Source organism: Bos mutus, chromosome 1 (assembly GCF_027580195.1).
Source record: "Bos mutus isolate GX-2022 chromosome 1, NWIPB_WYAK_1.1, whole genome shotgun sequence".
Taxonomy (NCBI): Eukaryota; Metazoa; Chordata; class Mammalia; order Artiodactyla; family Bovidae; genus Bos; species Bos mutus.
Genome location: NC_091617.1, coordinates 34202018 through 34218876, shown reverse-complemented (window position 1 = coordinate 34218876; position 16859 = coordinate 34202018). Strand labels below are relative to the sequence as shown.

At 37.1% G+C, this 16859-nt stretch overlaps 1 pseudogene; it reads left to right on the top strand.

Annotated features, from left to right (window-relative positions):
• Positions 1-3800: 3800 nt before the first annotated feature.
• LOC138992099 (small ribosomal subunit protein uS2-like) lies at positions 3801-14267 on the top strand (annotated as a pseudogene).
• The last annotated feature ends 2592 nt before the right edge of the window (positions 14268-16859 follow it).

Here is a 16859-nt window from a genome sequence, read left to right as displayed (position 1 = left end):
TCCTGTACTGCAGGCAGATTCTTTACCATCTGAGCCACCAGGGAAGTCCTTACTAAGGTGATAGTTGGTTCCAATCACACCAGCTGAATTCAGTTTGCAGTTTTTTTGAATACTTTTAGAAGCAGCCTCCTCTGCACCTCTTTAGAAACACCAAAACTTGTGGGCTAGTCCCCCTCCACAGAGGTCTGAATTCCAGCCGCTTCAAGTCCCTTTTCTGGGCTAAGAACCAGTGCCAGCTCAGAGGCCCGTCATCAAAGCATCTCAGTTTTAATAATTTCACTGTCTTCTGTTTGTTTTCCAGCCCTACATGTGGTTGCTGTTTCCTCCAGTTGCTCCCACTGCAATAACCTAGTGCTCCGTTTTTGCCTTTGTATCTTAATCAACTTTAAATCCATTAACAATTTTTTATATTATCTGTGTTAGAATAACTGGTGAGTTTTCTGTCTCCTCACTGGACATTAACCAATATAATAAATGATAGAAGATAGGGACTGTGAAGTGGTTAAACAACAACAACAAAAATCCCCAAACTATTTAAGTCATAGAGTATATGTAATTGAATTCGATTCTAAGACTCACAGCAACCAAATTTTTGACTAGTTGAGAAGAAATAACTTTTCAGGTCTGACCTCATTTTGGAAATGAATTTTAATTTTTTGCCAAATGCAGAAAACACCTGTATTGGGGAACCATTTATTTGATATTGTTGTACGGTGACCATCCGTAATTGGAAAGGTCATTGAATTAAATGGCAAATCAATTATTGGGGTTCTATGGTAATGGTATTTGTATATTAATTTTATTATGCCCTTTTCCAGCAAAATAAGTGTTTCTTGAAATGTGTAGAACATGCAAAAGGAAGTAAGGTAAAGGAGTGCATAAACTGAATGTTTATGTCCCCACATAATTCATAGGTTGAACTTAATCCCTGATGGGATGGCATTGGTAGGTGGTGCTTTGGGGAGGTAATCAGGTCTTGAGACTGGAGCCCTCTTGAGTGGGATTAGTGCACTCATGAAAGAGAACCCAGGGAGCTCACTCAAACCTTCTACCAAGTGATGACAAAGTAAAAAGAAAGTCATCTTTGAACCAGGAAGTGGATTCTCACCAAATGTTGAATCTGCCAGCACCTTGAACTCTGACTTTGCAGCCTTCAGAACTGTGAGAAATAAATTTCTTTATAAATATATATATATTTATTGAACTATAGTTGATTTATACTGTTGTGTTAACTTCTGCTGTACAGCAAAGTGACTTAGTCATACACATATATACAATCTTTATTATGTTCTTTTCCATTATGGTTTATCTTAGGATATTGAATATAGCTCCCTGTGCTATACAGTAGTACCTTGTTGTATACATCTCTGTTGTTTATAAGCCACTCAGTCTATGGTAATTTGCCAAAGCAGCCTGAATGTACTATGACAGGGAGTAAGGTCAGAGTTAGAGGAGGACATTGGAACATTGTACTTGACCGAAGCCTGCGTAGGTGGTCGGGTACTGGAGCAGGGCGGTGTATTAAGAAAGTAATTGTAAAGAACTTGGGCAAATAGGCTGAAAAAAAAAAAAAAACCCCCTCCTATCTCTGGACCCTTCAATCCTAGTAATAAGCAAGGTCAGAAACCCCTGCAGCTGAGCTTTGTCCTTGTCTCAGCTTTCATAGGCCATCTTTGAAATGCTCTGTTCCAGAACAGCATGTACACATGGAAAGTGCTTATCTGTGAGATGGTTGCTTTTTCAATCTTGGTTTTTTCTTTTTTTTAAGTTTGCTAAGATAGTTGCAATAAATTTGAACTTTATGTTATATTGGAACATGATACCAAATTCTATTGACATTTCCAACAAAAATATTAGAAAATTTTCTACAATATCATCATCAGCCATGACAACAGCACATTTTATTGGAAAATGTCCCTTTAAAATTTATCCAAACCTAGTAAATAGACAGCAGCAAGAATTCTTAGTGTTTATGAGATATTAGAAACACATGCATGCCAATTTCTATAAATGATGTAAAAAGAACAATCTTATATAAGATTGGCAAGTGTGTCGGGATTAATTAAACAAATCTGCCAAGTTTTAGGCATAGCATTTTGTAGACTTCACATATAAATGTATTAGGGTGGATTCATATTTATGGGAATTGTCCTATTATTTTGCTTTTACTTAAACAATGCTGAAAGTTGCATATTAAAAGTGAGGGAGACTATAATCTGTATTCTTTGTTTATAATATGCCAAATATCCCATTATTTAGAATATCCAAGTGTTTAATTTCATTTAGACTCTAATGTTTAGTTAGTGAACTAACCTTTCATTTTGTATCTCAGTGCTACAGCTTCATAAATACATAATCAAGAAGGCAAAGTTTTAGTTTTCCAAAATTAGAGTGTATATATGAGGTTTTATTATGTATTACATAAGAAATTATAAAATTCCTATTGTGGCAGGACATTAGAATTTTCTAGATATCTACTATTCACTGACATGTGTCTCATCTTTACACCAACCAAGCCTTCTGACTAATGAGAATAGAAAGAGTATTATTTCACCTGAAAAAGTAGTGTTCAGAGGGAAACTTTCAAGGAACAGGATTGAATATTTTCTTCAACGGTTCTTAAAGACTGTCTTGGAGAAGGGAATAGCAATCCACTCCAATACTCTTGCCTGGAGAATCCCATGGACAGAGGAGCCTGGCAGGCTACAGTCCAGGGGATCGCAGAGAGTTGGACACGACTGAGCAACTAACACAACACAAAGACTGTCTAATAAATATATTAGGATTAAACACAGTACTTTCCACTATTCTTGGAAGTTTAACACACATTTTAAAGGTTCACTGAAGTGATGTCATGTGTCCTATGACAAGGATCCTCCTTATTTAGATTCACTTATCATTATTTTCATTGCAGAAGACTTGTGATACTGAGACGTGTTTGTCTGTAAGTGAAGTTCTGGAGTGGACAACTGTATACTTAAATACACATTTTAGCTATGTTGGTCATTTAACTATATTTCCTTCCCAATAGTTCTATATAAAGCTAAATCACAGAGTTAAGTGAGAAACTTTTAAAATCTCATGTCAGAGCCAAAACTTGATAAAGTCTGTGTTAGAAATGGAAGTACACACTGGTGAATCTGACTTCAAATATCTATTCTCTTAAGACAATATGAGTACAATAAAAATGGATTGTTTTTCACTTTTGATTGGTACTGATTACAAAAGTACCAAATATGTTTACTTCTCAATGGGAGATCTGGTTTCCATGGGGACCAAACCAACCTCATCTGCTGTTTTGCAGACCATGCTCCATGTACCACCTCCACTTTGGCAGGACTAGAGAGTGGCTGAATACAGCTACCCTGGCAAGTGTGCACAGCCCTCTATACAGTTTCTCCTTCATTTTCCATCCCCTTCCAAGAACAGAGCCCAGGAGGGGCTTCAAAGATGTGCAGCTTTCCTCCCACTTTCAAGTTGCATCACTTGTGATGCTCTTTGAAACTGGAACATTCTACATGATGATGATAAACATCCGCCATGTGTCACAATGTTTCTTCAAGTTAAGTGTCAGATTATCTGGCAATATAAATAAGTGCCTGTTTTTTATTGTTTTAATGCCTCTGTTACAGATCCTGCACAGATCAATGATATTTCTTACACCAGATGGATCAAATATCTATCATATGCTGGCAAATTGCCCTATTTGATAGATATTTACTACTGATTCAGGTGTGCATCCTATACTTAACAGAGCTTGCTATGTGCCAAACATTGTTCTAAGCCTGAGGGATATAGAGATGAGGAAAACAAGAGTTCTTAGTCTCAATAGCTTGGACTCTAGAAGAGAAATAAGAATCACAGAAGCAGTATTTATAAACCACTGTGGTAAGTTTAATGATACAATATTTACATTGAAAGATATGGGGTCACAGCAGGGACCCCAATCTCATCCTATGGCATTAAGAAAGGCAAAAGGAGGTTTTCTGGGAGGCTGGCTTAAAAGAATGAAGACAAACCAGATGGTGAAGAAGCAGTAACTTCAAGCAGTATAGTAAGAAACAGCAGCTTCTGGTTTCAGAGTCAGAGGCAATTTTGTGCTTGACCAAAACTTGTGAGGTGAGAAATAGTAAAACCAGTGAGCTGAAGTCAGGTCATCCATTCCCCAGTGAATATTAGAAATGTTGGATTTTCTCCAAAGCCACTGAAAAATATAAAAAGGAATCATAATGAAGACCACTGGTCAGTTGTGTGTTATTGAGTAACAAGACCCTGTGACATATTTGAAGATCATGAAATGCTTAAATAAATAAATGGTCACTTAGGGGACCAGAATATAGCCCTGATGAATGTTAAAGCCAAAACTTTTAACATCTAAAACTCAAGATTTCACTGAATACAGTTCATGTGTTATCTTTAAAATCAATGTGTTACATTTTATTTCTGCTTAGCTTAGAAAAGAGAAATATGGTGGGAGGATGGCATACCAGCAGGCCTGAGGACATGTGAGTAACTGTGGCTCCTTGGGTCACTGGCATATAGTGAACCAACGGACAAGATATATAGGGAGTCAAGAATAGTCTTAAAATTTGAGCTTTTTCCTTTGGATTATCAAAAAATATAGTGAGTTTTTCACTGTCAGAAGTAGAAAGGCATAAACCTAATAATTTGAAGGTACTCAGAGATTACTAGTTCAATTATTTTATTTTTATAAAAGTGCAAACAAAGATCAAACAGGTAAAATGATTTGACTAAATCACACAGGGATTTATATTGCTCTTTGTTTATACTTTTTTTTTTTTTCTATTCAGTTGAACAAAGTATAGAATAAACAGAAGATATAAAAAGATAATTTTGGGCATTGGGAGAGATATTAAATATAAGCATTATATGGTCCTATCCTAGTCTAACAGTCCATGGAGTTTTAAAGATGTTCTACTTTAAAATTTGATAAAATGTTGGCTGATGAGTTGAAACCCTCTGACTCCTCTCCAGTCAAAACTAATTCATTTGAAATAACCATATTTTCTTTCATTATCTTATTCCTATTACTTTTTTACTTTATAGTATTATTACCTTGTTGACAATTTAGAGTATAAATTATTGTTTACTGTTGTTTACAGTAAATTAATATTTATTTAATAAATTTATTGTTTACTAAACATGAATTGATGGGCTATATAGGTAAGACAGTTTCTCTATTATAGAGGGGGTTGCAGCCAGTGGCATGATCATATATCATTAAAACAACAAATCTTATTCCTTAGGAAATTGACTTTAGATCATTCTGCTAGTCATTTATAGCAGTGTTTTGCAATAACACAAATAACAAAGCAAGGAGCAATATTAACTTAAAATGTGAAGCCATTCATTATGAGGAAAAATCTCAGAATGGATGAAAATTTGTTTCTTGAAAACTAAAAAAAATCTGGTAAGATGAAAAGCCCAAGATTTTGAATAGTTTAAGAAAAAGTCTTTAGAAGTATTTTGGCAAGTACTATTAGAATATTAAATGAAAAGGTAAAGCATTTGTCTTTCATCCGGAATAGTATTAACTATTATTCAATATTTCAAATTACAAAATGTGTGGACATTTGTGTCTGTGTGGGTGCCATTCAGTTTGGTCTTGGGCAATTGAAATGGCTAAATAACACCCATATGGTAAACAGCTTGGTACGCCCAGTATAAATGAAAAGGTGTTGGCAGGGAATCTGTGAAGGAGGCATTATTATTTGCACTCTTAGAGGTGATGTAAATGTCCAGCTTCAAGGGCTTTGTTTCTTTTCTTTAGTTTTTTTCTTTTTCCTTTCTTTCTTTCTGTAGAGGTGTTAGACTTTGGCTGGGTTTTCATAGAATAGAATATTTTTCAATATTAAATATTCATGTCCGGATAAAAATTATGTAGTTTGTTGCCTTGGAGGGTGATGGAAGGAAACCTATATATTTAGTTTCTATAACAAGAATCAGGGGTATTAGAGAGTTATGGAAAAACATAAAATGATTTTTATCTGACAAAAACCTTGCATTCTCTATAGGTCAACATGACATGTGAAGGAAAGATATTAAATAATAATAGTTAATCATATTAACAGTTAACATATACTGAATATCAATTATCTGCCAGGGCCCTTGGAGAAGGAAATGGCAACTCACTCTAGTATTCTTGCCTGGAAACTCCCATGGACAGAGGAACCTGGTGGGCTCTGGGTTCATAGGGTTGCAAAGAGTTGGATCCTACTTTATGACTGAGAATGTCAGGGCCCTTATTAATAATTTCCATGTATTGTCCATTGATCTAATTTCATTTCATTCCTGTAATATGTCTATGAAACTAGCATTATGACGATGCTGATTTTGCAGGTTTAGGAACTGAAGAACTGAGAGGTAAATTTAAGCCACTGAGTGTGGGGTCAGGAATCTAATCGAGGCAGTCTTGTTCCACAGCCATACTTGTCACTAGAGTGCTATGATGCCTTTTTGTAGTAAGATACCAATTTTTAATGTTTTTGCAACATTTCACAAGTTGTGGGACTAGAGAAGACCTTTAATATGATGTTTATAATGGATGTGGGCAAGAGCTCAGAATTTGGAGTCAAGAGAACATAGCTTCACTTCTCCTTTCTGCCAATCTTAAGAAGTATTTACCTTCCCAAAAGGTGGAGTGAGTCTCACTGTCTTCATCTTTTTTTCTTTCTTTTTTATTTTTTAAATTATGCATATGGGATTTTTAATATATTATAAACTATATTTAAAATATATTTAAGGTTATGATAACACATTTACAGAAGACTTTTAAAATGGCAACATTGTTTCCCACATAGTGTTGTTTTCAGGATTAAATCTATACGTGTAATGCATTTACCTAATTGCTCATGTGCTTTCAGTGAACTGTTACTTTTTTCAAAGCAAAGATCAAATGTCTACAGAGAATATATTGTGTGAACCATTTATCTTCATTTAAGCAGAGTGACATTTGAGCATCAAATAATCTCTGAGGCTTATATTTCTGAATTAGAAGATGAACATTAAGAAATCATTTCCTTTTTTATTTAATTTTGGAAGTCAGTAGTACATATACTTAATTCTGGTGCAATATAATAATTGTAATTTTGAACTTGAGTTTAGAAGATTCAAACTGATGCTCACCAAAAGTAAAAATTGAATTATTTGTCTGTGTTACATGAAGCAATGTTTTTAACACACAGTTTAAGATTGCTAACATCAGTGACATTAAATATTATACCTAGACTAAAAAAGTAACTTTTTTTGAGATTTTACATGGATTTTTCAATAGAACTTAAAAAAAATTATATATCCATTCCTAGAAATATTTCTTAGTAATTACCATAGAGGGTGATGTGGAAGACAATTTTTATATTTTCTTCTTATGTAACAGGAATCAAAACTTTAAATTCTCACAGAAAATTTAACTAATATGTTAATTTTTAATATGTTTTGAAATATAAGATCACTAAAACAATACATCTTTGAAGTGGAATAATATCTCATTAAAAATTAGTCAAAACATGACATAATAATATCTTAAAACATTTTCTTATTATATTTAAAAATAAATTTTTAGATATTTTGTAAGTACATTCAGGCTGGATTAGGAAATGATGTCCACAATATAAGAATATCTTCTGAAAATGAATCTAAAAGAGATTAAGCACTATATTTAGTGGGAATAATCTGTCATAGGCAATTGAACACAAACCAATTTGAATAAGATATTCCATAAATATGTTAAATAAATAAAAATCTGATGTAGAGCTCATACATTACATAAAAAGAAAAAATATGACACTTTCACTTTAATAAAGCTTAGACTTTTTATGTATTTTATACTTACACAAAATAAACTATCACTTAGATCTAAACTTTTAAGGATTTTCACTTATAAAGACTCAAAATTGTAGGGCTTTCAGAATCATCTGCCTTTTGACATAGATTTGAAAACTTCAAATAACTTCTAGTTTCAATTCTGTGGCAACAAGGGAATCATCACCACATGCTGAAGTATCAATATTATTTTACTCCTCTCCTGGACACTTAAAGGAGCAGCCTAGGATGTGGTTTGGGACAGCTGGATCCCATGTGCCTTGTTTTCAGTATTTATCACTGGGGTAGATTAACCTCACCTTGAAATGTGGGCAGAATAGTCTCTTCACTCAGCGTGCAGAAGGCTATGTGGCAGGGTTGAAATCAATATTCACACTTGCCCTGTGAAATCTACTTGATTCAAAGTTTTCCCTTTGTGGTATTAGCAATGGTAAAGGATGATATTTAAGCTCCATAACCAGTTGGAATTCATGAATTTCAAATTAAAATTTGAGTTTTATATAGTAAAAAAAAAAAATCATATCTTATCCATCTGGGGTACATGGAAAGACTTCAGGGGACCAAGGGGCCTGAAGCCAAGCTGAGATTGTGTGCCGTTCCATGTGTATGCACATTTTCCGATGAAGCGGGCTCTTAACTTCTATACCTCTGTTATATTCTCAGGAGGATATGTAAGCTATCTATCCATCTATATACATATATGTACATATATAAAGAATGTAAGAATCATTATGTTGAGAGAAAAGGAACTCCAAACTTCTGTCACATGTTTTAAAGAAGCCAGGAAAAACAAAATAAAGAAGCCAGGAACAATTGACCTAAGTTTAAATTTTGTGTCAAAAAAAATTGCTTTGTACAGGCTCTCTAAATAGTACTCAGAAATGCCCTGAGGCAATCAGGGAATTATCCTTAATTAAATGGATGATCTGATACTGAGAGAACTATGCCTGAGAGTCTGAAATACATAATCAGAGGGAGGGGTAAAAGTTAGAAAGTGAAAAAGCCATCAGCAACTATTTAGTAAGCATTATCTACCAGGCACTGAAGTAGGCATGTTACATATGTGAATATAGAGGGATCTCAAACATCACTTGGCAGTTATCACCATTATTCTCAATAGACAGATTACAAAAGGAAACAAAAGTTAAGAATCTTGATGAAGTGAACACAAATAGCCTAAGAGGGAGATTTGAAGTCCTCACCAAGGTCTGACTGCAGTATTTCTGATATATGGTATTTTTTGTGTTTAAAATCTTAGCATTCTATAAGTAAAAAATTTCAGGAATTTTGTTTTATTCACCAGTATGTAGGGTTAAGTTTGGGGCCTAGAACAAAATAGGAACTAATTGTAAAATGAATACATCTAGCCAAACTACCATTTAACAGAGAAAATATGAGAACAAGAGAGGGAAAATATCTTATTAAAGGCCATTCACCTAGTTAGTGGCAAAAGTAATGGAAGCCCAATATCCTCTATCCTAGATAAATGTGTTGTCTACTGCATATGAGTGGTAAAGCCCGTTCCAGAATACCTCTTTATCTTGGATCAGTACTGGCTCTCTGAAGTAGTTGACTTCTAATTTATTCTATGTAATTGCATCCACAAAACACTCTATCTGTAACAAGTTTTCATTCTGTTCTTAAAAAGAATTTGTCCTTAATTATGATATAGTTTCCTACATCTGGTATATTTTGCTAATGTTCTTATTTTGTCCTTCTGATCTATAAATAATCATATAATTCTTCACATCCTGTAAATTCACCTTCAGTATATGTCTAGCAAATAAAAGAGGACATGTCCCAAACTGACTCTTGCAATGCAATTTGTGCTGATCACAGAGTTCAGCTCTTGGTTTAAACTTTCCATTGCTCCAGCTATATGGTTTATTCTTCTGAATCCTGATAGAACTTTTTACCTCACTTTAAGCAGTCACCAAGCTTTATAATTATTCTTGTTTGTGTATACATTTAATCTTTCCTAAAACAAAACTTACATGTGATTTTATACCTTACCTACAAAAAATAACTCTTGTTAGGTGGTCATGCGTTGCTAATAACCTGGTATTGCTCTGAATTAGAGTTGGGGCTTTGAGGTATTTCTAGTCTTGAAAAGTTATTTAGTAGCCACAATATTTATAGAAGCTCAACTTTCCCTTAACAATTACCAGGCTACTTCCTTTGTCCTTTTACATTTCCTCATATATCCTTAATTGATGTCTGTACAAATGTATATTTTCTGACCATCTATTTATTTGGTAGAAAGTTTGGCCTGAGCCTAAGGATGCAAGGTGATCTGTAAACCCCACCCCAGTCAGGGGCCAACAGGGCCCAGGGGAACTCACAGATATCTACAAAATAACCACAGAGACTTTTCCAACTCTGGCACCTGCATCCTAGGTACACACTGGATACAAACTAACCATAGGGGCTTCTCCAACTCCAGTATGTGAATCCTTGATACACAGCTGTGTCCCCAAATGACCTTAGGCAGCTGGGAGCCCATTAAGGGCTCATAAACATTCAATACACACATACCTCTGATTATAACAGATGGAATTATGGGAAAGACATGCTCAGTAGAGCCTGTTGTTAGGTAACTTGCAACTGTCAAATCAAAATTGTCAGTCCAAGCCCCTTAGATGAATATGTAAAAGCCATATCTTGAAAACACTGTACCTCATCATTCCAGCACCAGTACCTTTCTTGGCTTGGCCCACCTCTCGCTGAGGTATTCTTTCCGTAGTAAACTTGTTTTTGTCATAGGTAGGACTTCAGATTTTTCTTTGTATCCTTACCAAGAACTAACACCCACGAGGGAGGGTCCTCTTTGATGCTCCAAAATTCAGTAACATATTAATTCATTGGCCAACACTGATCTCAGCTCCCTGTTGTGTCTTTTAGTTGTCCTAAAGATTCTCTAGGCTGAGAAAATTGTTAATTTGGCTAACTATACCTTCCGACATCAATAAGATACAATTATCATCAACTTCTCATGAAATGAAAACAATATAAAACAAAGCCACATAGGAGAAGGCAATGGTACCCCACTCCAGTACGCTTGCCTGGAGAATCCCATGGACGGAGAAGCCTGGAAGGCTGCAGTCCATGGGGTTGCTGGGAGTCGGACACGACTGAGCAACTTCACTTTCACTTTTCACTTTCATGCATTGGAGAAGGAAATGGCAACCCACTCCAGTGTTCTTGCCTGGAGAATCTCAGAGACAGAGGAGCCTGTTGGGCTGCCGTCTATGGGATCGCACAGAGTCGGACACGACTAAAGTGACTTAGCAGCAGCCGCAGCAGGCCCCGAAGGGACTATATTTTCTGAGGTACAGATTACACTTTAAATTCTGAATTTTACTTTAAGATACTGTTTATCTCTACCTTTCAAAAATATGGAGAGAAACAGATATATATATATAAGTATAATTGAAAAAAAATTAGTTGTATTACAGTTACCACAGGTTTTTCTCCCCTCTCTATGGGAAATATACTTGGTTTTAGCAAGAAGGACTGGAAGAGAAAGAAATATGTTTTTAATGTGTATGCCAGACACTGCTGAGGAAAATCATCCTACTTCATTTGTTTACCATGTTCTTTCAAAGTAAATTTCCTTCAGTTAAAGGGAGATTGTTAATGTCAGATCTTTCTATGTCTAACCAAAATGTATCAAATATTGTTTAAAGAGCTGACTCACATTATGTCTGTGTATTGTACAAAGGGTGTGTTAAATATAAGTTTTTAATAACCAAGAAATTACTGATAGACAATCCTTAAAAAGAAGCCATGTTAATGAATGTGGGATTAAGCCCTTAACAAGAGTCCTTGATACTTGCAGACATCCTGCAGCTCTCTGAATTCCCATCATGTTTTTAATCATAATTGCTTTCTTAGCACCCATCTGGGCTGCTATCAACAGAGGCCTATTACTTCCAGAAAAGAATAAATAGGGAGGCAAGTGAATTCTTCAGAAGCTCCAGTTCTGCCTTGGTGCAGATTTCTCCATAATAAAATAAAAGAAGGAAGCATTAAAAAAAAAAAAAAAAAGATTTAACTGAAGCAAGTATCCCTAAATAGATTATTTTCCACAAAGAATCAGTGGGTGCTAAATGTTCCCTTGTTGGCTATAAAATCACTGGGGGAGAAATAACAATTATGGCAATCACAGCATTAGTTTAACCCTACGAACTTAGATACAAAGAAAAAATGAAAAATACTTTCAAAAGACCATCCTAAAGAAGGCCACACAATTAAGATGGTCATTAGTGGGAGGTTTCCAGCTTCTTTGCTTTTGCTCTGGAAGGGGCTCCATAGGGTCTATGATTACCCTTCAAAGCATACAATATGTGTTTCTGTTCATGGATTTTGGGGATTGAATATGTTATTAAAAGAGTCGCTGTAGTTTCATCGCTTCTAGTATCTCCTGGGGCATTGTATACAGCTGCATTCAAAGAAAATGAACTGTTTTAAACTTGATCATATTCGTCCCTTGGGCTCATCTGATTACAAAATTGCCCAATGAGCTGTTACAGTATTTTCAACTAATTAAGTAACACATGTATTGGGATTTCTTTCTTCTTTTTTTTGCCTTTATAGTATATGTTTCACCTGTCTCTAACAGTGTGAATGTCTCAGTGTTTGTTGTGCTGCCAAAACACTCAAGTCACATCCCTAAAATACATCTTTTCTCACATCCCTCTTCATGTAAAGGAGATGAATAGTGCATATTTATTTTGCCATTTTATTGATTCTTAATCAGAGCCATTAAAGAGCAAATCAACAATCCAGGAACTCAGAGAGCTACATTTGACTACCAGATCACGCAATTTGCTAAATCAGTGGGAGACAATTCAAGAGTCCTTTGGGACATAGTTACTACACTGAAGCAAGGAAACGGAGACACATCTTCAGTAAAAGAAACTGTCACATAGAGGAAGAAGTGAATCCTTCAGAATGTGTATTTTTGCCATGTTGCAAATTTCTCTTTGAAATCAAGGAATGATGCATTAAAAAAAAAAAAAAAAAAAGCCATTCAGTGCTACTGAGAGAGGGTTCCATACAGCACTGTTTTGGGATCCCAGCTTAACTCAAAGGGAAATTTTTGCAGTGTCTAGAATCCTTGATATATTACAAATGAAGGAAGAATATGTCCTCAAATTCCTTGTAGCAGGAACCCATCAGGTGGCACCAATCTGGACTTCCAGATTGAACAGTACATCTACAAAAGGAAAAGCGATGGCATCCACATCATAAAGGCTTAGCTCCGCAAACCTAAGATCATGTCATCTGGTACCGTCACTTCATAGATGGGGTAAAAATAGAAACAGTTACAGACTTTATTTCCACGGGCTCCAAAATCACTGTGGACAGTGACTGCAGCCATAAAATTAAAGATACTTGCTCTTTGGAAAAGCTATGACAAACCTAGACAGTGTATTAAAAAGAAGAGACATCACTTTGCTGACAAAGGTCCATATCGTCAAAGCTATGTTTTTTTTCCAGTAGTCCATGTACCCATGTGAGAGTTGGACCATAAAGAAATCTGAGTGCCAAAGAACTTATGTTTTTGAGCTGTGGTGCTGGAGAAGACTCTTAAGAGTCCCTTGGTCAGCAAGGAGATCAAACTAATTAATCTTAAAGGAAATCAGCCCTGAACATTGATTGGAAAGACTGAATGCTGAAGCTGAAGCTCCAATACTTTGGCCACCTGATGCAAAGAGCCAACTTATTTGAAAAGACCCTGATGCTGGGAAAGACTGAGGGCAGGAGAAGAAGGTAGTGAGAGGATGAGATGGCTGGATGGCATCATTGGCTCAATGGACATGAGTTTGAGCAAACTCTGGGAGGTGGTGAAGGACAGGGAAGCCAGTGTGCTGCAGTCCCTAGGATTGCAAAGAGTCAGACACGACAGAGTGACTGAACAGCAAGCACATCATAAATCTGAAGAGAACCTGGGAGAAACTTCTTCCAGCAGCTGTGTCATTGTTGCCATTGAAAACAGCTGATAATCAGAGTCTTACCCTCCAGGAATATTGGCTAGCAAGTTGTACTGAAGTTGGCTGCTGCTTCTGGAGCCACTCCTACTGGTGACTGCTTCATTCATGGAAGCTTTACTAAGCTGGATCCAGACAGCTATTGCTCTGTGTAACACAGACTCTCCTCTTTGTTATGTGGACATTGTCATCTGAGCAATAGCAAGAGAACTCACTCAGTGGGTCTGATGTGCAGGATGCTGGCCTAGGAAGTTCTGCACACACATGGCACCGTGTCCCCCTGGGCAACCTTGAGAGGTCTTGCCTGATATTTGCTTTTGCAGGGATAGTAAAGAGATTTCTAAAAAGGCTGTGACCAAGGAGGAAGGTCAGGGCAAATGGACCAGTCCAGCTTCTGAGTTTACTACTACTCAATCTGAGGTCACAGACTAAAGACACAAAGGAGTCCTCTGTGTCTATTCAACAGTTTTCTACTAAAGATGGTGGTGGGGCTTCCCTAGTGGCCCAAATGGTAGAGAATCTGCCTGTAATGCAGGAGACTGGGTTCTATCCCTGGGTCAAGAAGATCCCCTGGAGAAGGAAATGGCAACCCACATAAATATTCTTGCCTGGAGGATCCCCATGGACAGAGGAGCCTGGTGAGCTACAGTCCATGGGGTCAAAAAGAGTCAGGCACAACTGAGCAGCTCACACACACACACACAAAGATGGTGGTACTCAGCCCACCACCAAAGGCTCATGGGCAGCTCCCACTGCTCGGGCCACTGAATGGCTAAGAACAACCCCTAGTGGTTTTAACGTGCTCCTTAACCTTAAGAATTAAGGGTGTGTGTGTGTGGAGGGGAACAACCAGTTTCTTTGAAAAAAAGGATTCAGCAATACAAGTGTTATGGATAGAATGTGTACCCCTAAAAGGCATGTGTTGAAGCCTTTCCCCTCAGTGTATTTGGAGGCCAGGTCCTTAGGGAGATAAGTAAGGCTAGATGAGGCGGATCCTGATCCCACAGGACTGGTGTCCTTAGCAGAAGAGAAAGAGATACCACAACTCGTGCTCTTTTCCCTTAAGAGCCAAGGGAAGAAGCCATGTGAGGACCCAGAAGGGGCACCTGCACGCCAAGAAAAGCACTTTCTTCAAAAACCAACCCTGATCTTGTTTGCACTTCTGACATCCAAACTGTGAGAAGATTAATTTCTGTGGTTTAAGTCATCCTGGTCTGTGGTATTTTGTTATGACAGTCCTAGCAGAGTAATACAGTGAGCTCTAAGGAAATTATTCTATAGGAGAGCAAGGACAGTTTTCCTAACTTAAAAAGAAATAGTTTGTTGTTTAGTTGCTCAATCGTGTCAGACTCTTGCGACTCCATGGAGCCCGCCAGGCTCCTTTGTCCATGGGATTTCCCAGGCAAGAACACTGGAGTGGGTTGCCATTTCCTTCTCCAGGGGACCTTCCTGACCCAAGGATCGAACCCACATCTGTTGCATTGACAGGCAGATTCTTTACCACTGAGCCACCAAGGAAATCCCATATAATTCAAAATAAGTGAATAAAAGTACAGTTTAGTTCAGTTCAGTCACTCAGTCATGTCCAACTCTTTGCGACCCCATGAATTGCAGCACGCCAGGCCTCCCTGTTCATCACCAACTCCTGGAGTCTACTCAAACTCATGTCCATCAGTGATGCCATCCAGCCATCTCATCCTCTGTCGTCCCCTTCTCCTCCTGCCCCCAATCCCTCCCAGCATCAGAGTCTTTTCCAATGAGTCAATTCTTCGCATGAGGTGGCAAAAGTATTGGAGTTTCAGCTTCAGCATCTGTCCTTCCAATGAACACCCAGGACTGATCTCCTTTAGGATGGACTGGTTGGACCTCCTTTCAGTCCAAGGGACTCTCAAGAGTCTTCTCCAACACCACAGTTCAAAAGCATCAATTCTTCGGTGCTCAGCTTTCTTCACAGGCCAGCTCTCACATCCATACATGACTACTGGAAAAACCATAGCCTTGACTAGACAAACCTTTGTTGGCAAGGTAATGTCTCTGCTTTTGAATATGCTCTCTAGGTTGGTCATAACTTTCCTTCCAAGGAGTAAGTGTCTTTTAATTTCATGGCTGCAGTCACCATCTGCAGTGATTTTGGAGCCCCCCAAAATGAAGTCTGACACTGTTTCCACTGTTTCCCCATCTATTTCCCATGAAGTGATGGGACCAGATGCCATGATCTTCGTTTTCTGAATGTTGAGCTTTAAGCCAACTTTTTCACTCTCCACTTTCACTTTTATCAAGAGGCTTTTTATATCTATATAGTAAATGCCAAAAAAGCTATATTCTTGCAAAGATAATCATAAGAACAAAATGCTATAAATCACTGTCTGTTTTCATTCAAATATGCAGTAGAATCAAAGGACTGTAGTAATCACGTGTCACAGAGCTTCTCAGAATCCAGCATACTTCCGTGTTGTCTTTTAACGACCTATGTATGACACCATCCTTTTTGATAGTGGACTTTGAGATGCCACAATGAACAGCATAAAGATGGCATAAAAGCTCATAATACATTGTGGGGCTGTTACTGGTTTAGAGAAGGCCTGTGCCTGAGAGGTCACAATCCGTCCAAAGGCAGTAGATAGATGGTCAGTTCATGATGTTACTTGGAACAGTGCTGTCTTCAATGTCTTATCAGATGCCTGAGTGGATTTGTATTAAATTAATACAACACGATAATATAGTGAGTGTGATAGTTGCAAAGCTGTGCAAAAGTAGGTAATATGATTGCTAGAATCAGATCTAATAATATGCTATCTCAATAAGGTATATTTGACTTCATGCGAAAATTTCTTCTTATAAAGGAGACACCAGCTAACTGAAATAATGAGATTATGTTTGTGAAGTTCCCATTGGCATTATTCAGAGGGTACCTCAACCTTCTATTTCCTAGTTATATGTGTGTAGCCTAAATGTCTCCCAACCCCTGAGCCTTTCCCATGATTAGACATAAATCTCTTTTCATGGAAGATGCAACAGCCATCA